This window comes from Coregonus clupeaformis, chromosome 7 (assembly GCF_020615455.1).
Source record: "Coregonus clupeaformis isolate EN_2021a chromosome 7, ASM2061545v1, whole genome shotgun sequence".
NCBI classification, from domain to species: Eukaryota; Metazoa; Chordata; class Actinopteri; order Salmoniformes; family Salmonidae; genus Coregonus; species Coregonus clupeaformis.
Window position 1 is genome coordinate 72,562,124 of NC_059198.1, and position 19,428 is coordinate 72,581,551.

The 19,428-nt window shown below is 45.0% G+C and overlaps 1 long non-coding RNA gene and 1 pseudogene across 1 annotated transcript; both read right to left on the minus strand.

Moving 5' to 3' along the window:
* The window catches only part of LOC123481017, a 118,471-nt pseudogene that overhangs the window by 86,896 nt on the left and 12,147 nt on the right, over nucleotides 1-19,428 (minus strand).
* LOC123491264 lies at nucleotides 7,763-7,977 on the minus strand. The gene is made up of 2 exons (XR_006661263.1): nucleotides 7,901-7,977; nucleotides 7,763-7,870 (listed from the first exon to the last, which is right to left on the minus strand). It is a non-coding gene; the product is annotated as an uncharacterized LOC123491264 (long non-coding RNA).

A 19,428-nucleotide genomic window follows, 5' to 3' on the forward strand; every position in this document is an offset into this window, starting at 1 on the left:
CGGTGGAGGAGAAATAATGGTTTGAAGCTGTTTTTCATAGTTCGGCCTAGGCCCCTTAGTTCCAGTGAAAATAAAACTTAACACTACAACACACAATGACATTCTAGGCGATTCTGTGCTTCCAACTTTGTGGCAACAGTTTGGGGAAGGCCCTTTCCTGTTTCAGCATGACAATGCCCCCGTGCACAAAGTGAGGTCCATACAGAACTGGTTTGTCGAGATCGGTGTGGAAGAACTTGACTGGCCTGCACAGAGCCCTGACCTCAACCCCATCGAACATCTTTGGGATGAATTGGAATGCCTACTGCGAGCCAGGCCTAATCGCCCAACATCAGTGCCCGACCTCACTAATGCTCTTGTGGCTGAATGGAAGCAAGTCCCCGCATCAATATTCCAACATCTAGTGGAAATGCCTTCCCAGAAGAGTGGAGGCTGTTATAGCAGCAAAGGGGGACCAACTCCATATTAATGTCCATGATTTTGGAATGAGATGTTGGACGAGCAGGTGTCCACATACTTTTGGTCGGTAGTGTACCTGGACTATCGGCATTGACCCCTTTTGCACTAACTCTTGACTCATTACATACATACTGTTTATTATCGATCCTGTTGCCTAGTCACTTTATCCCTACCTATATGTACATAGCTACCTCGACCCTGCACTCAGTACTGGTACTCCGTGTATATAGCCAAGTTATCGTTGCCTTACCCCCATAACTTACTACATTTGACACACACTGTATATAGATTTTCTGTTGTATTTTTGACTTTATGTTTTGTTTTACCCCATATGTAACTCTGTGTTGTTGTTTTTATCGCACTGCTTTGCTTTATCTTGGCCAGGTCGCAGTTGTAAATGAGAACTTGTTCTCAACTGGCTGACCTGGTTAAATAAAGGTGAAATAAAATGTTTAAAAAATAAACTCATTGTGGATTTAAATCCTCGTGTTATTATTTTTCTATTATTTATTTCTCTCTGTATTGTTAAGAAGGGCCAGTAAGTAAACATTTCACTGTTAGTATACGCATGTTGTTTACCAAGCATGTGATGAATAACATTTGATTTGATAGATACTAGAGGAAAGAGAGAGAGGAGGATGGAGGGATAGATAGATACTGGAGGAAAGAGAGAGGAGGATGGAGGGATATATAGATACTAGAGGAAAGAGAGAGGAGGATGGAGAGATATATAGATACTGGAGGAGATAGAGAGGAGGATGGAGGGATATATAGATACTAGAGAAAAGAGAGAGGAGGATGGAGGGATATATAGATACTGGAGGAAAGAGAGAGGAGGATGGAGGGATATATAGATACTGGGGGAAAGAGAGAGGAGGATGGAGGGATAGATAGATACTAGAGAAAAGAGAGAGGAGGATGGAGGGATAGATAGATACTGGAGGAAAGAGAGAGAGGAGGATGGAGGGATATATAGATACTGGAGGAAAGAGAGAGAGGAGGATGGAGGGATATATAGATACTGGAGGAAAGAGAGAGAGGAGGATGGAGGGATATATAGATACTGGAGGGAAGAGAGAGGAGGATGGAGGGATAGATAGATACTAGAGAAAAGAGAGAGGAGGATGGAGGGATAGATAGATACTAGAGGAAAGAGAGAGGAGGATGGAGGGATAGATAGATACTGGAGGAAAGAGAGAGGAGGATGGAGGGATATATAGATACTGGAGGAAAGAGAGAGGAGGATGGAGGGATAGATAGATACTGGAGGAAAGAGAGAGGAGGATGGAGGGATAGATAGATACTGGAGGAAAGAGAGAGGAGGATGGAGGGATATATAGATACTGGAGGAAAGAGAAAGGAGGATGGAGAGATAGATAGATACTGGAGGAAAGAGAAAGGAGGATGGAGGGATATATAGATACTGGAGGAAAGAGAGAGGAGGATGGAGGGATAGATAGATACTAGAGAAAAGAGAGAGGAGGATGGAGGGATATATAGATACTGGAGGAAAGAGAGAGGAGGATGGAGGGATAGATAGATACTAGAGAAAAGAGAGAGGAGGATGGAGGGATATATAGATACTGGAGGAAAGAGAGAGGAGGATGGAGGGATAGATAGATACTGGAGGAAAGAGAGAGGAGGATGGAGGGATAGATAGATACTGGAGGAAAGAGAAAGGAGGATGGAGGGATATATAGATACTAGAGGAAAGAGAGAGGAGGATGGAGGGATATATAGATACTGGAGGAAAGAGAGAGAGGAAGAAGAGGAGGATGAGTTTATTTCTTTCTTCCCTGTTAATGTTAAATTCCACATGACAGACATGTATAGCCCTCCTGTCTGTTAACCCTTCCACTGCTGGACCCATGCAGTCGTTAAACACAGGTGAAATATCCTAAACATTCTTTAAACATCCTATATTTTATTTGATTCATTCTATTCTAAACATTTTATATTTTACTCTAAACATTCCACTCTAAACATTCTACAGTCTATTCTGTACATTCCAATTATATATTCTATTCTTCAGGGCAGGAAAGAGAGAGACACGATTTTGACAATTGAATTACTTATGAAAGCTGATTAGTCCGTAAGAGTCAGGCTGAGATGCTGATTGGTCTAGAGTCAGGCTGAGATGCTGATTGGTCTAGAGTCAGGCTGAGATGTCGATTGGTCTAGAGTCAGGCTGAGATGCCGATTGGTCTAGTCAGGCTGAGATGCTGATTGGTCTAGAGTCAGGCTGAGATGCTGATTGGTCTAGAGTCAGGCTGAGATGTTGGCTGGATGAGTCAGGCTGACATGTGAGTAGAATGTGATCTGGCGATTACTACAGAGAGTCCTTGGGCTGGTTTGAGTGGTAAGGCTGAAGCAACCAATTGCAGACGACAGTGAAGGAGTGTAGTCGGGGGAGGTGCATCTGCCACAGCCGAAAGTCAGACACCAGCAAGGCTCAGTGCAACATGGCAGTGTTGACATCGTTTATACAAACTATCTTTGTAATGTCAAAATAAACATGTTTCCAACCCCGCATAACGTTTTCCCCCATAATGCAACACACTTTGGAATGCAGTGACCAGCAAAAGTGATCCCCTGGAACGGCCCCCCTCTCATCTCCAAGATGGCATCAGGAGAGAGAGGGCCAGCAGTGTTGCCTGGATACCGCCGGCTGGTGTGTGTGTGTGTGTGTGTGTGTGTGTGAGGAGGTTTGATCTCTCTCTAAGCAGGGAGGGGTCCTTCCTGTTTACTGAACTACACAGAGCTGATAGGAGGCACACCGCTGATAGGAGACACGCCGCTGATAGGAGACACGCCGCTGATAGGAGACACGCCGCTGATAGGAGACGGAGCCTTCATGATGTAACCCACACAGTAAGCCGTCTCCTGTGACGAGGAGCAGGCCTTCGTCCCCAAACACCACCCTATTCCCTTTATAGGGCACTGTTTTTCACCAGGGCCAATTGTTTACATTTTAGTCATTTAGCAGACGCTCTTATCCAGAGACACTTACAGTTAGTGACTGCATAAATTTTTTCATACTGCCCCCCACCCCGGTGGGAAGCGAACCCACAACCCGGGCGTTGCAAGCGCCATGCTCTACCAACTGAGCTACACGGGGCCCATATCAGCCTTTCATTTCAACAGAAGCAAAGCAGAAGGGTAAGAACAACTGAAATAGTGTTGGGGTGTAATCATATCCACGACACGGGGTCAGGGGTCAATATCAACGTCTGTATTAAAACAGCAGTTCTGTCATCTCTAAACGACTAGTCGTCCAGACGTGATCATTTATGACATTCCGCAGCAGTCACATGACATCGCCCTGTTTGTTTTGCCTCAACTAACTGTGCAGCACTGTCTAACTCTGCAGTACCAGTCCATTATCTGAACTAACTGTGCAGCACTGTAACTCTGCAGTAGGAGTCCATTGTCTGAACTAACTGTGCAGCACTGTCTAACTCTGCAGTACCAGTCCATTGTCTGAACTAACTGTGCAGCACTGTAACTCTGCAGTAGGAGTCCATTGCCAGATTGTCTATTGGAAACTGAAGGTCGGGGAGTTAGCACATGGTGAAACAGTGGCGCCCAGTGGCCGTCTGACGTCAATGCAGGTCAATGCATTCTGGTCTGAATCAGAGGTGTCTTGCAGCACTCGCGATTCAATTATCGAATTAAATAAATTACTAACAATCTAATATTTATTATATTTAAACAATTAATCAGTTAATTACGTAATTGTTAATATATTATGAATGTATAAACGATTAGATAAGTGTTACAGGTTTTGGTTTTTCCATGTATGTTTTGAGGTTGGACTTTTTAGAGCGTATTGCATTGTAGCAAGTAGGGCACAGTGAATAGTTAGTAGACCCCTCTACTTCCCTGTCTCTTACTAAGGAGAGACTAAACACCAAGTGGATAGTTAGTAGACCCTCTACTTCCTGTCTCTTACTAAGGAGAGACTAAACACCAAGTGGATAGTTAGTAGACCCCTCTACTTCCTGTCTCTTACTAAGGAGAGACTAAACACCAAGTGGATAGTTAGTAGACCCCTCTACTTCCTGTCTCTTACTAAGGAGAGACTAAACACCAAGTGGATAGTTAGTAGACCCTCTACTTCCTGTCTCTTACTAAGGAGAGACTAAACACCAAGTGGATAGTTAGTAGACCCCTCTACTTCCTGTCTCTTACTAAGGAGAGACTAAACACCAAGTGGATAGTTAGTAGACCCTCTACTTCCTGTCTCTTACTAAGGAGACGACTAATCACCAAGTGGATAGTTAGTAGACCCCTCTACTTCCTGTCTCTTACTAAGGGAGACTAAACACCAAGTGGATAGTCAGTAGACCCTCGCACTTCCTGTATCTTACTAAGGAGAGACTAAACACAAGTGGATAGTTAGTAGACCCCTCTACTTCCTGTCTCTTACTAAGGAGAGACTAAACACCAAGTGGATAGTTAGTAGACCCTCTACTTCTGTCTCTTACTAAGGAGAGACTAAACACCAAGTGGATAGTTAGTAGACCCCTCTACTTCCTGTATCTTACTAAGGAGAGACTAAACACCAAGTGGATAGTCAGTAGACCCTCTACTTCCTGTCTCTTTAAGGAGAGACTAAACACCAAGTGGATAGTCAGTAGACCCTCTTACTTCCTGTCTCTTACTAAGGAGAGACTAAACACCAAGTGGATAGTTAGTAGACCCTCTACTTCCTGTCTCTTACTAAGGAGAGACTAAACACCAAGTGGATAGTTAGTAGACCCCTCTACTTCCTGTCTCTTACTAAGGAGAGACTAAACACCAAGTGGATAGTCAGTAATGTAAGGAGTTTTAGACAGAATACAGAGAATAGAAAAGAGTAGATTATAAGAGTAGAATATAGTAGAATAGAGTAGAATTGAATACAGTAGAATAGAGTCGAATACTGTAGAAGAGAGCAGAGTATAATATAGTAGAATACAGTAGAATAAAATAGTAGAATACAGTAGAATATAATAGTACAATACAGTAGAGTTGAACATAGTAGAAGAGAGCAGAATAGAAAAGTAGAATATAATACAGTAGAATAGAATATAGCAGAATACAGTAGAATAGAATATAGCAGAATACAGTAGAATAGAATATAGCAGAATACAGTAGAATAGGAATATAGCAGAATACAGTAGAATAGAATATAGCAGAATACAGTAGAATCGAATATAGTAGAATAGAATATCATAAAATACAGTAGACTATCGAAGAATAGAGTATAGCAGAATACAGTAGAATAGAATCAACTTTATTTTTCCTGTGAGGGAACTTCTTTTGACCTCCACTATTAATATAGACTACAAGTAAAGTTGGGGGGTTTTCTTGACCACCACGAGGTCTGAAAATATTGCCACCTTCCAAAAGTGAATGTCTTTGAGAAAGGTGAGGTGTCCTGGAGAAAGTAGTAAATATGGTCTACCCTGCCCCTCAGACAGGAACCTGGGTGCCGTTACGTTCCAATACATGATGGACAGGATCATTAGGGAGAACGTATGGTCTGTTGGGAACAGATACAGGCTAATAGTTATCCCTCTCTCCAGCTCTTCTCTCTCCCTCCCTCCCCCCACCGCCTCTCTGACCCCCATCCCCTCTCTCCAGCTCTTCTCTCTCTCTCCCTCTCCCTCCCCCCACCGCCTCTCCTGACCCCCATCCTCTCTCCAGCTCTTCTCTCTCTCCCTCTCCCTCCCCACCGCCTCCTGACCCCCATCCTCTCTCCAGCTCTTCTCCCTCTCCCTCCCCCACCACCTCTCCTGACCCCCATCCTCTCTCCAGCTCTTCTCTCTCTCCCTCTCCCCACCGCCTCACCTGACCCCCATCCTCTCTCCAGCTCTTCTCTCTCCCCTCTCCCCACCTGACCCCCATCCTCTCTCCAGCTCTTCTCTCTCTCTCTCCCCCACCGCCACCTCTCCTGACCCCCATCCTCCCCCACTCCCTCTCTCTCCTGACCCCATCCTCTCTCCAGCTCTTCTCTCTCTCCCTCTCCCTCCCCCCACCGCCTTCTGAGCCCCATCCTCTCTCCAGCTCTTCTCCCTCTCCCTCCCCCCACCACCTCTCCTGACCCCCATCCTCTCCAGCTCTTCTCTCTCTCCCTCTCCCCACCGCCTCACCTGACCCCCCATCCTCTCTCCAGCTCTTCTCTCTCTCCCTCTCCCCACCTGACCCCCATCCTCTCTCCAGCCTCTTCTCTCTCTCCCCCCACCGCCACCTCTCCTGACCCCATCCTCCCCCCACTCCCTCTCTCTCCTGACCCCCATCCTCTCTCCAGCTCTTCTCTCTCTCCCTCTCCCCACCGCCTCACCTGACCCCCATCCTCTCTCCAGCTCTTCTCTCTCTCCCTCCCCACCTGACCCCCCATCCTCTCTCCAGCTCTTCTCTCTCTCCCCCACCGCCACCTCTCCTGACCCCCATCCTCCCCCCACTCCCTCTCTCTCTCACCCCCATCCTCTCTCCAGCTCTTCTCTCTCCCTCCCCCACCGCCCCCTCTCCTGACCCCCATCCCCCCCCACCCCATCCTCTCTCCTCAAATCATCATCAATCTATCATCCAACCAGAAGTGTTTCCCTAGGGGTAAACAGTACATGAGTCGATAAACAGGAAGTAGCTGACAATGGAACACGCTGGACGGGAAGTGAGTTATCAGGACCTTATAAAGAAGTGCAAAGAGTCATCATGGGGCCATCGCCAGCTTCCCAAATGGCATCACATTCCCTATTTAACTCACTACTTACCTTACAAGGGTCCACAGGGCTCTGGTCTAAAGTAGTGCACTATATAGGGAATAGGGTGCCATTCTCTGGTCTAAAGTAGTGCACTATATAGGGAATAGGGTTCCATTCTCTGGTCTAAAGTAGTGCACTATATAGGGAATAGGGTGCCATTCTCTGGTCTAAAGTAGTGCACTATGTAGGGAATAGGGTTCCATTCTCTGGTCTAAAGTAGTGCACTATATAGGGAATAGGGTGCCATTCTCTGGTCAAAAGTAGTACTATATAGGGAATAGGGTTCCATTCTCTGGTCTAAAGTAGTGCACTATATAGGGAATAGGTGCCATTCTCTGGTCTAAAGTAGTGCACTATGTAGGGAATAGGGTTCCATTCTCTGGTCTAAAGTAGTGCACTATATAGGGAATAGGGTGCCATTCTCTGGTCTAAAGTAGTGCACTATATAGGGAATAGGGTGGCATTTGGGAAGCACCCATAGTAATATCATAGCCAGATAATAGCCTACTGCACAGCAACAAGTGCACACACACACAACTCTGACACAGAGTCAATTAATGACAATAACATTTTAATGTTAGACCTGATTTTGTCCTGAACAGATATCGGCCGAGAACACACAAGCCTCCTCAGTTTATTTTTCAATCCACTAGTACCCCAACCTGGTATAACCATACTGAAATACCCCCAACCTGGTATAACCATACTGAAATACCCCAACCTGGTATAACCATACTGAAATACCCCAACCTGGTATAACCATACTGAAATACCCCCAACCTGGTATAACCATACTGAAATACCCCAACCTGGTATAACCATACTGAAATACCCCAACCTGGTATAACCATACTGAAATACCCCAACCTGGCATAACCATACTGAAATACCCCAACCTGGTATAACCATACTGAAATACCCCAACCTGGTTCAACCATACTGAAATACCCCAACCTGGTATAACCATACTGAAATACCCCAACCTGGTATAACCATACTGAAATACCCCAACCTGGTATAACCATACTGAAATACCCCAACCTGGTATAACCATACTGAAATACCCCCAACCTGGTTCAACCATACTGAAATAACCCAACCTGGTATAACCATACTGAAGTCCTGCCAGCTTACATTCTGTTTTGCTAACGGATTGGCAGCAGTCTGGTTAATACAAGGATCTCACCCTGTTATTTACCAGATGAAGATGACATACTAATAGTAGGTACTTAGTCGTGACTTAAAAACTGACTACTCATGGAGTCCAGCACCACTCTGTAACCAACCATCTGCAGGTAGTGACCAACACCAAAGGCATCAGGACATGACTGCCACTCTCCTCTGTGCTTGTCGGGACAAGACCCACGTCACTTTGATTTGGCTGTAACCCAAAGCGGTTATAGTCTGCTGCGCAGGGCAGCTCCACACCGGTGACACGTCTGGAAAGCTCCTTGAGTTTCGACTCGTTCACGATCCACTTCCTTCGCTCCATCCTCCTCCTCCTCCTCCTCCTCCTCCATCCTCTTCTCCCGGCACACTAGTGTCAGAGCTGGATCCCCTGGCTGGAGGCGGAGGGGCTGTAGCTGGTGAAAGGCGTGGCGACACTGGGACCGGCAGCGTCGCCGGCAGCCTCCGCAGACCTCATACTGGCACAGTCCTTCACTGCAGTCGTCTTAACGGCTGTGTCCATTCGGCCTTTCTTCCTGCGCTCCACCTGATTTGACAGAAGAAGAAAAAAAATACGTTTAAAGGGAAAGGAGAGTTCGTAGGAAAAGCTGCACTCTGATGAAGACAGCTGGCTGTGGAAACGCTGCACACTAGTCGCCCCAACGTTTCCTTTTGAAGTGTTCTGCTACGCTAGACAGCACCTTACCTAACAAGCTGTATTTCTCTACCTCCAGATAAATGGATAGGACCATTTCTATCAGTTTTCCATCCTCATGTTTACATGCAAGTTGATAGGTCCCTTGAGTCTGGACCAATAGATGAAGCTGTATCAACAGAATGAGTCTGGACCAATAGATGAAGCTGTATCAACAGAATGAGTCTGGACCAATAGATGAAGCTGTATCAACAGAATGAGTCTGGACCAATAGATGAAGCTGTATCAACAGAATGAGTCTGGCCCAATAGATGAAGCTGTATCAACAGAATGAGTCTGGCCCAATAGATGAAGCTGTATCAACAGAATGAGTCTGGCCCAATAGATCAAGCTGTATCAACAGAATAAACAGGAAATGCCAGACAGATACTCACAAGAACGTTGGGCTTTGGTTTTTCCTTCTGCATGCGTCCCCCGTTGTAGTCTTAGAGGGAATATTCTGCAAAACATTTAAAAAATCATGCATGTCAGCCCAACCAATAACTTGTATGTTATCCATCAGGCCCTTTGATAGACTAGTGTCCTGTCCAGGGGGTGTCCTCTACATCAAGCTGCCTCACTACAGAAACAGGAGATAGACTAGTGTCCTGTCCAGGGGGTGTCCTGTACATCAAGCTGTCTCACTACAGAAACAGGAGATAGACTAGTGTCCTGTCCAGGGGGTGTCCTGTACATCAAGCTGTCTCACTACAGAAACAGGAGATAGACTCGTGTCCTGTCCAGGGGGTGTACTGTACATCACTCTGTCTCACTACAGAAACAGGAGATAGACTAGTGTCCTGTCCAGGGGGTGTACTGGTACATCAAGCTGTCTCACTACAGAAACAGGAGATAGACTAGTGTCCTGTCCAGGGGGTGTACTGTACATCAAGCTGTCTCACTACAGAAACAGGAGATAGACTAGTGTCCTGTCCAGGGGGTGTACTGTACATCAAGCTGTCTCACTACAGAAACAGGAGATAGACTAGTGTCCTGTCCAGGGGGTGTCCTGTACATCAAGCTGTCTCACTACAGAAACAGGAGATAGACTAGTGTCCTGTCCAGGGGGTGTACTGGTACATCAAGCTGTCTCACTACAGAAACAGGAGATAGACTAGAGTCCTGTCCAGGGGGTGTACTGGTACATCAAGCTGCCTCATACAGAAAACACAGGAGATAGACTAGTGTCTGTCCAGGGGGTGTACTGTGACATCAAGCTGTAACCTCGTACTACAGAAACAGGAGATAGACTAGTGTTGTCAGGGGTGTACTGTAATAAGCTGTCTCACACAGAAACAGGAGATAGACTAGTGTCCTGTCCAGGTGGTGTACTGTACATCAAACTGCCTCACTACAGAAACAGGAGAAATGACTAGTGTCCTGTCCAGGGGGAAGTGTACTGGTACATCAAGCTGTCTCTACTACAGAAACAGGAGATAGACTAGTGTCCTGTCCAGGGGGTGTACTGGTACATCAAGCTGTCTCACTACAGAAACAGGAGATAGACTAGTGTCCTGTCCAGGGGGTGTCCTGTACATCAAGCTGTCTCACTACAGAAACAGGAGATAGACTAGTGTCCTGTCCAGGGGGTGTACTGTACATCAAGCTGTCTCACTACAGAAACAGGAGATAGACTAGTGTCCTGTCCAGGGGGTGTACTGTACATCAAGCTGTCTCACTACAGAAACAGGAGATAGACTAGTGTCCTGTCCAGGGAGTGTACTGTACATCAAGCTGCCTCACTACAGAAACAGGAGAAATGACTAGTGTCCTGTCCAGGGGGTGTACTGTACATCAAGCTGTCTCACTACAGAAACAGGAGATAGACTAGTGTCCTGTCCAGGGGGTGTACTGGTACATCAAGCTGTCTCACTACAGAAACAGGAGATAGACTAGTGTCCTGTCCAGGGGGTGTCCTGTACATCAAGCTGTCCACTACAGAAACAGGAGATAGACTAGTGTCCTGTCCAGGGGGTGTCCTGTACATCAAGCTGTCTCACTACAGAAACAGGGAGATAGACTAGTGTCCTGTCCAGGGGGTGTACTGTACATCAAGCTGTCTCACTACAGAAACAGGAGATAGACTAGTGTCCTGTCCAGGGAGTGTACTGTACATCAAGCTGTCTCACTACAGAACAACAGGAGATAGATAGTGTCGTAGGGGGTGTACGTAATCAAGCTGTCTCTACTACAGAAACAGGAGATAGAAGTGTTGTCCAGGGGGTGTACTGGTACATCAAGCTGTCTCACTACAGAAACAGGAGATAGACTAGTGTGTCAGGAGGAGTGTCCTGTACATCAAGCTGTCTCTACTACAGAAACAGGAGATAGACTAGTGTTGTCAGGGGGTGTCCTGTACATCAAGATGTCTCTAACAGAAAACAGGAGATAGACTAGTGTCTGTCCAGGGGGTGTATGTACATCAGGCTGTCCCACCACAGAAACAGGAGATAGACTAGTGTCCTGTCAGGGGTGACTTAACTCAGGCTGTCTCACTACAGAAACAGGAGATAGGCTATGTCTGTCAGGGGGTGTACTGTAATCAGGTGTTATACAGAAACAGGAGATAGGTAGTGTCGTCAGGGGGTGTATGTACATCAGGCTGTCTCACTACAGAAACAGGAGATAGGTATGCCCCAATGAGCCGCTCAACGCCAAGGCTGGTAAGGCTATGTTACATACATCATCAATAGCTGAGCAGAACATCATGATAGAAAACAACAGCATTACCTTCCTAAGTGCCAGGGCCACGACGCCCCAGAGCTTGAAGCAGGCCTCTGTCCCTGACGCGTCTGCTGACGACTGTTCAGCTGCAGACCCAGTTGGGAGACGAACCTGCAGTAGGTGAGAACACTGGACCCCTCCAGGGTGGAGCTTGTTTGGAGGAGATGGAGGTACTGGTGGATTGTCTACAGTTGGAGGCACGTCCGTTCAACCTGGGAGAGAAAGGGACGGGGAAGGAAATGTATATTATTTGGAATAAACACATGAGAACAATGTGTAGGCATGCAATCAATTTGGCTTTGAACAGGGTCCTGGGAGTATCTGAATTGCCATTTCTGATTCTCCTCCTTCTTAAACCCCATTGGGTGTGATGATGAGAGGTCCCCCCTCTGAGCTCATCCAATGGGTTTTGGAGAAGGGGGACGAACGAGAGTGAATGGAGTCAAGGAAATGGATTGAGATTCTCCCTATAATAACTTTTGTTTTTTTGTGGCATGTGTATCTATTAAAGGTAGTAACAATACAGTTAAGTATGGTTTGATGTGGAAATGCTATTATTTATTTGATTTGAAAGAATAAAGGTGCCAAAAAAGGACAAAGTTGACTTAGCGTTTGGTTGTACTTGGGCAATTTTGGCAAAATTGGGTGTTTTGTGTGTGTGTGTGTGTGTGTGTGTGTGTGTGTGTGTGTGTATGTGTGTGTGTGTGTGTGTGTGTGTGTGTGTATGCTGAGGAGGGCATTCACACAAAGTAGGAATGACACTGAAACAGCTTGTCACCAGTAAAGTGACAGCCCCTATGAAATGTTATCAGAACAGCTTTTATTTGTGTTGTGTGTTAAAACACGAAGACTACGCTACCCATAATACAATGCGCCATGCACGCAGTGGTTGATAGTAGAATGGTATCAGCATCTGGTTATTAAAAGTTGTTAAACCTACGCTCTAGTTTGTAATTATTCAAGGAACAATAAAATTAATAATAGATATTATTTAAATTAGACTTACCGCAATTATTCACGTTGTTGGGAACGTGTGAAGCCACTGATGGCACCGCTGTATTTCAGGAAACTTCATGATTCTCATCCTCGTATGTCCGTCCGTCCAACTTCTCATAATAGTCCCCCGGCAGAAAATGTTCCGAGAAACTAGTAATCTGAGGTCCTCGGTCGGAGTATCAGCATCTTTGTGGCAAGCATCCATAGTTTCAATCGGTCGGATTACTCAATGGAAATCGGTGGAACATTAGAGCCACGGACCAAGTCTTTTGTTTGTTTTCGCACATTTTAACAGCGCACTCACAGTGCATATTGGAGAGCGAGGTAGAATAAAAAAAGGGGAAACCCTAAAACGAGTAAATATGATGATGGTGTGTGATGTTATGAAGTGCAGCACAACGGAGTTAGCTACTTGCTAATGTAAATAGTAGTAATAGCAAAAATCCACAGTGTGCGCAATCCTCAGTCACGGCTGCGAGGTAAATCAAATTGCTTTTGGAGGAATGGTTAGAGTATGTTGACAGTCGCCAGAAGTTACCCTCACACTTTTCATGGATACAGCTATGTAGTAACTCCGAAACCGAAGAGCTGTGGCGAGTTATTGAAGAGGAACGTAGAACTCGCGTCAATCAGGGGCTTTTGCAGGCTACGTGGCGCGTGGTTTTGTACCCCAAGTTTAGCGCAGATAAACCACATTATCAGACTGTAAACTGAAAAACAGATAAACGCGTCTCAGCCAGAAAAACACTTAAAAAGGTGGACTCAGCGATATGACGTGGATGCAGAACGTAAACAGCATACATATGCACTCCCCGGCCAGTTTATTGGGTACACCACCCCCCCTCACGGAAATGGTTCTCCTAAGAAGCGAGAAGGTAGGTGGGTGTATGCCAACCGCCGATAAACCCCCCGAAGAAGAAGACAGTGAGTAGTGGTGGCTTGTCTATAAACCAGGGCAGACAGGCATCGAGGCAGACAGGCATCGAGATTAGTATATCGATTGAAGAGAATGGCAAAAACAGTGACCTAAATGAATGGTATAGCATTTGTTGTGCAAGGTGCGCTAGTATCAACTGGGTTTTCACTGACAGGAGGGGATAAGAATGGTGCGACAAAAAACATCAAGGAGGGCGAAAAAACAGGGTGGGTGAGAATGGTCCGAAGGAGAATGGCAAGAACCGGGGGCAAGCTAACCGGGGGCAAAAACAGGCAAAATCGGCGCGGTAAACAGTGAGTGAGAAAGGGAAAAATCATGATACTTGTACGGATGGGTATGAGCAGAACACACGGGAAAGTAAAAAAAGAAAAGGAGGGACGCATCACCAACACGAAATTGAGGAGTGGAAAACGGCCGACCCGATGATGGGGTGAAATAAAGGACGAGATATTAAAAAAGTATTGAAGTAAAAAAGGAAAAAATTAAAGTAATTAATGCAACTTATTAGGGGAGCTCAGTTGGTAGAGCGTGGGCGCTGGCAACGCCAGTTGAGGGTTAATCCCCACGGGGGGCAGAAAATGCACTCACTAACTTGTAAGTGCTCTGGATAAGAGCGTACAAAAGATAAAATGTAAATGTAATTTCCGCCGTTTTGAGCCCCCTGGTTGTCTCTAATTATCACAGCCAAAGTCATAAACATGCCCATTTCTACAATCATCTTTTAAAATGTTATTTTCAACCCAACCTTAACCACACTTAAGAACCATTAAGACAAAAATTTTTTGTAAATGTTTTAGATATAGCCCATTTTAATTTTATGGCTGTAGTAATTAGTGGAAACCCCCCCGGCCATACACGCGTACACGGCAAGGGAAGACATGCGCAAATAATGGCCACGCTCGATAAAAGAATGTATCATGGGGTCGAATTGTGATGACTGACTGATCACAAAAAAAGAGTGGCATTTAAGATGAAGGTTTTGTAGAGATCGGCAGCTCGCCTGTAATGTCAAACAAGCCCAAATGTGTGTGTCAGACCTGGCCAGGATAAAGTGACTTAAGGGGGCAGTTGAAACGGAGGGGGCACCATTTTTGGGAGTTTTTGCATTGGAATTAAAAATTCTACAACACCACAATAAACACATTTCAAAGCAGAGATCCGAGACCATTGAGTGATTTTGAAGTGAAGGTTGAAACCATCTCCTCTGCATAGCACCATGGATATAAGAGTAAAGCAGGACTATTTGTAAGTGAATATAGGATACAAGACACACTATGGACCAAAAAGTCTGTGGACACCTGCTCATCCAACATCTCATTCCAAAATCTATGGGAATTAATATGGAGTTGGTTCCCCTTTGCTGCTATAACACCTCACCTTCTGGGAAGGCTTTCCACTAGATGTTGGAACATTGGGACTTGTTCATTCAGCCACAAGAGTATTGTGAGGTAGAGCACTGATGTTGGGGATAGGCTGGTAGCGGGAAATCCCATAGTGTGATGGGGGTGGAGGTAGGGCTCTGTGCAGGCCAGCTATCACACTGATCTCGACACAAACCATTTCTGTATGGACCTCGCTCGGTGCACGGGGGGCATTGGCATGCTGAAACAGCAAAGGATTCAAACCAACAAAGTTGGAAGCACAGAATCGCTAGAATTGATGTATGCTGTTGCGTAGATTTATCTTCACATGAATCTAATGAAAAACAGCCCTAGAACATTATTTATCCTCCACCAAACTTTACAGTTGGCACTATGCATTGGAGCAGGAAGCTTTCCTGGAATCCCCAAACCAGATTTGTGGTCGGACTGCAGATGGAGAAGCGTGATTATCACTCCAGAGAACATGTTTCCACTGCTCCAGAGTCTAATGGAGGTGAGCTTTACACCACTCCAGCTGACGCTAACATTGCGCATGGTGATCTTAGGCTTGCGTGCGGCTGCTGGCAGTGGAAACCATCAGAAGCTAACAGTCGGGAGCTGAGTGTTAAGAGGTGGAACGGTAGTGAGTGTTGCAACCGAGGACAGACCATTTTTATGCTTACGAGCAATGGAAGTTTGTGAGCTTGTGTGGTTACACTTATGCTGAGCCGTTGTTGCTCCTAAACGTCCACTTCACAAAACAACACTTACATTGAAGCTCTAGCAGGGCAGACATTTGACGAACTGACTTGTTGGAAAAATGGTATCTATGACGGTGCCAGCGCTGAAAGTCAATGAGCTCTTCAGTACGGGCATTCTACTGACAATGTTTGTCTATGGAGATTGCATGGCTGTGTGCTTATTTTTATAACCATAGCAAAGAACGAATCACTAATTTGGGGTGTACATACTTTTGTATATATACTGTATGATGGGGGGTAAATCACCTATTACAAAACAGCCTAGTGAACGAGAAGAATACAATGTTTTTTTACCACAGGAGTGATTTCAAACGCTCTTGCTTGATGATGCCTAGTGAATCGTTATCAATAGCATGCCTCCAGTTAGAATACAGGGCGGCAGGTAGCTTAGTGGTTAAAATAGTGCCAGTAACCGAAAGGTCGCTGGTTTAACTCCCGAGCCGACTAGGTGAAAAATCTGTCGATGTGCCTGAGCAAGGACTTAACCCATTGTCTGTAAGTGTAAAGAGTGAAATGACTAAAAAATAAAAAATAAAAGAATAGGTTTGGGTGAAGGCCTCTGACTGCAGTTAGCATTGGACGCGACACAGAACTTTTAACCACGGGGAACCAAAATGCAGCCCAGTAGCCGTGGTATTCAGCCTCCACTCTATTCCTATGAACCAGTTGCTATTAAATGAACGTTAGCGGTTCGAGCTAAATAGGTAACAACACTACTAACGGATTTCACAGCTAGCTAGGGGGTAAACTCTGTAGTGGTGGGGGGCGTGAGGAGAGTTGAGTGAAGCAGCTTCAACTGTAAACTTGACGTCAAAATAAATTACAGCAGAGATGTGCATTACGGAGCCAACAGATGAGCAGCGTACGCTTTTTGAAAAGAGTATACTAACCGCCCAGTGGCTTTAAGCCATACACACCAACACGAAGGCTCCCCGCCCCCATGTGTCACACAGTGAGTGGAGATAAATCCCGCCAATCTGTACCAAATCATTTGACATAAAAACTAAAACGAGGGGGCACAAGTATAACTGAGAAGGGGTAAGCCCATTTAGCCCCTTGAGGAGCCCGGGTGGTGTGTGTGAGAGAAAGTAATAATAATAATAATATGCCATTTAGCAGACGCTTTTATCCAAAGCGACTTACAGTCATGCGTGATACATTTTTGTGTATGGGTGGTCCCGGGATCGAACCCACTACCTTGGCTAAAGCGCCGTGCTCTACCAGCCGAGCTACAGAGGACCACCAAAGTGTTGCATCTCATCTCATCTCAATGGGCGCGTTCACATCTGCAGCAGGCTTTAAAGGCTAGTGGAGACCCACGACCTGCAAATCACCTCGTATCATCAGTGCAATTTAACCCACGACGCATCACCCGGTTTTGATGCTCTGGAACATTCCGCTGACCTTTTAAGAAAATGAAAGTGTCAGTTCTTAAAATGGTTTCTGCCTCAGCTGGCCAGCTGTGATGACTTGAGAGGTCGCACACAGTCTATCCCTGCGCCCCCACCGTCCGCGCGGATGAATGAAATGCCGAGAAAAACAGTTTTAAAACTAACTGCTTTGAAAATAGCTATAATCTGAATATTATAATTACACTTTTAAAAAGACAAGAGTACAAAGTGCCGACCACCCTCTTTGGGTAAGTGGGTCTATTTCCCTGCTTTGGGTACGAGGTCTATTTCCCTGCTTTGGGTCACGTAGGTCTATTTCTTTTGGGTACGTAGGTCTATTTCCCTGCTTTGGGTAATGAAGGTCATTTCCTGCTTTGGGTACGGGAGGTCTATTTCCCTGCTTTGGGTGTACGTAGGTCTATTTCCCTGTTTTGGGTAACGTAGGTCTATTTCTGCTTTGGGTACGTGGGTCTATTTCCCTGTTTGGGTAAGTGGGGTCTATTTCCAACGCTTTGGGAAGATGGTCTATTTCCCTGCTTTGGGTACGTGAGGTCTATTTCCCTGCTTTGGGTACGGAGGTCTATTTCTGCTTTGGGATCGGAGGTCTATTTCCTGCTTTGGGTACGAGGGTCTATTTCCCTGCTTTCGGGTCACTATGAGACTATTTCCCTGCTTTGGTCGTACGAGGTCTATTTCCCTGCTTTGGGTACGATAGGTCTATTTCCCTGCTTTGGGTACGTAGGTATATTTCCCTGCTTTGGGTACGTAGGTCTATTTCCTGCTTTGGGTAGCGTGGTCTATTTCCTGCTTTTGAGAGGAGCTGGCTAGTTGATCCTGAAGACTTGCAGTCGGTCTGCGCTACGCCAACGATAATGTACCTTCAAATTCAACAGAGGAAGCTGGTGGGAGGAGCTATAGAGGTCGGGCTCAGCTTGTAATGGCTGGAATGGAATATTTGGAATGGAGTCAAACATGTGGTTCCCATTTGTTTGATAACGTTCCATTCATTCCATTCCAGCCATTACAATGAGCCCGTCGTCCTATAGCTCCTCCCACCAGCCTCCACTGAAGTTCAACTACCTTCAAACTGCTCACAGAGACTAGAAATGGTATCCATGAGTTCATCTCACACTATCCCTTTTAAGTAAACATGGGAAAGTATAGGCCTACCACAGTCATACCACATCATTTAGAGAAAACTATGTCATTTCCAGACGTAGATCAATCACCAAAAGAACTCATGGAATAGAGTACAGTTTAGTAAATAAACGAATCCACACAATAAAAAGGTATATTCGTCCCTACCGTGATCATGTTAAACCTAGTAAGCCAGGCAGGCTGAGGCAGGTATAGTTCTATTCATCAGCATTTAGAACAGGTCTAGTTCATTAGATTAGAACAGGTCTAGTTCTATTCATCAGCATTAGAACAGGTATAGTTCTATTAATCAACATTAGAACAGGTATAGTTCTATTCATCAGCATTAGAACAGGTATAGTTCTATTAATCAACATTAGAACAGGTATAGTTCCTATTCATCAGCATTAGAACAGGTATAGTTCCTATTCAGCTTTTTAGAACACTAGTTCTATTCATCAGCATTAGAACAGGTCTAGTTCTATTAATCAACATTAGAACAGGTATAGTTCTATTATTAATCAACATTAGAACAGGTATAGTTCTATTCATCAGCATTAGAAAAGGTCTAGTTCTATTAAGCAACATTAGAACAGGTCTAGTTCTATTCATCAGCATTAGAACAGGTCTAGTTCTTTCATCAGCATTCAGAACAGGTCTAGTTCTATTAATCAACATTAGAACAGGTATAGTTCTATTCATCAGCATTAGAACAGGTATAGTTCTATTCATCAGCATTAGAACAGGTATAGTTCTATTAATCAACATTAGAACAGGTCTAGTTATATAATCCAACATTAGAACAGGTATAGTTCTATTCATCAAACATTATAACAGGTCTAGTTCTATTCATCAGCATTAGAACAGGTATAGTTCTATTCGAACCAGCTTTAGAACAGGTCTAGTTCTATTCATCAGCATTACAACAGGTCTAGTTCTATTAATCAACATTAGAACAGGTTATAGTTCTATTCATCAACATTAGAACAGGTCTAGTTCTATTAATCAACATTAGAACAGGTATAGTTCTATTCATCAACATTACGAACAGG